This window comes from Sardina pilchardus, chromosome 10, assembly GCF_963854185.1.
Source record: "Sardina pilchardus chromosome 10, fSarPil1.1, whole genome shotgun sequence".
Lineage (NCBI taxonomy): Eukaryota > Metazoa > Chordata > Actinopteri > Clupeiformes > Clupeidae > Sardina > Sardina pilchardus.
Window position 1 is genome coordinate 33,105,073 of NC_085003.1, and position 1,585 is coordinate 33,106,657.

A 1,585-nucleotide genomic window follows, 5' to 3' on the forward strand; every position below is an offset into this window, starting at 1 on the left:
CCGGCTGCTCTGAAGTCTGAAGTTTATCTGGAAGGTTCTCGCTTGGTTTCACACGTGCGCTGGGAGGCCGAGTCCTTCCTGAGCTGCGCTCCAGCGGAGGTGTGAGATGCACACGGCACTATGGCCACGTCCCACCAGCGCCCCCTAGTCATCTCTGAGGTATTACATGTCCCGCCAGCGCCCCCTAGTCATCTCTGAGGTATTACATGTCCCGCCAGCGCCCCCTAGTCATCTCTGAGGTATTTCTGATACAAACTCACAATTCGGACTTAAGAAAGACGACCTGTTGGGTTTGAGGCGAGCGGTTTTTATGATGAGGTAGCATTGTCAAGTTTGAGGTTTGTTCCATTTCAACATGAGGTTTCAAGGTTTTTTTTTTTTTTTGCAATATATCTGTAAAATATCCATCTGAACTTCCTGAGACAAACTTTCCAATATGGAAAGGAAAATGAGGTCTGAAGTTTGACAACACAGTTTTACAAAACGAAGGAAAACATAACGTGCTACTTTATGCTCGGTATTAAAATAATAATAATAATAATAATAATAATAATAATGCTGTTGACAGTGTGACTCTGTTTAAAGGGCCACGCACTCTTCACACAGAGAACAGCTTGAGTGATGTCCAGCCTGTGATGATAGTCTCACGCCTTCTCTATGATTGACGCATGAAGAGCCCAATGACGAGCAATATTCACTCAGGCAGGCACGCCTCAAGCGTCATGACTACACAAATATCTCCAGGGCAACTACAGAGACAACCAATCAGGTCCCATCAACAATCACATGGACCAATCAATTGCCTTGAGGGAAAAAAAAGTCTAAATACTGGTAAAATAAAATACAAAACTGCTTATACCAAACGCACAATTATACTTCTGGATTTTATCAAGCTAGAAAGATCAAGCAAAAATGAGAAAAAAAAACAAAACCAAAAAAATACAGATAAAAGGGAGATGCCACGCACGACTTCACGCCTTACACACACACACACATGCGCCACACTCCCAGGGTCAAAGTTCATTGATTGTAACATGCAGCTGCAGTGGGTTGTGGCAGAGAAGAGGAGCAAAGACCTCTCCACTCACGTAGCACAGCGCCCTCCAGTGGACAGCTGAGCTTAGCGCAGTGCAACATAACAACGCAGCACAGCGCCCTCCAGTGGACAGCTGAGCTTAGCACAGTGCAACACAACAACGCAGCGTGAGGGGAGTGTGAGTGTGAGCGTGAGGTCGTGTGCAGAGAGTTCCCCCAGAGTTGGTCTGCAGCTCCTGAGAGGATAACCTGAGTAGTGGACACAGACTCTACGAGGTGATGTGAGGTAGGTGTGTGTGTGTGTGTGGGGGGGGGGATGTGCACGTGCACGTGCATGCAGGATCCGTGAGGTAGTGTGTGTGCGTACTGTGTAGACTCCATGAGGTAAGGTGTGTGTCGGTGTGTGTAGACTCCATGAGGTATGGAGAGTGTGTGTGTGTGTGTGTGTGTGTGTGTGTGTGTATGTGCATGCAGGATCCATGAGGTAAGGTGTGTGTAAGGTGTGTGCGTGCGCGCAGACTCCTTGAGGTAGGTGTGTGTGTATCTGTAG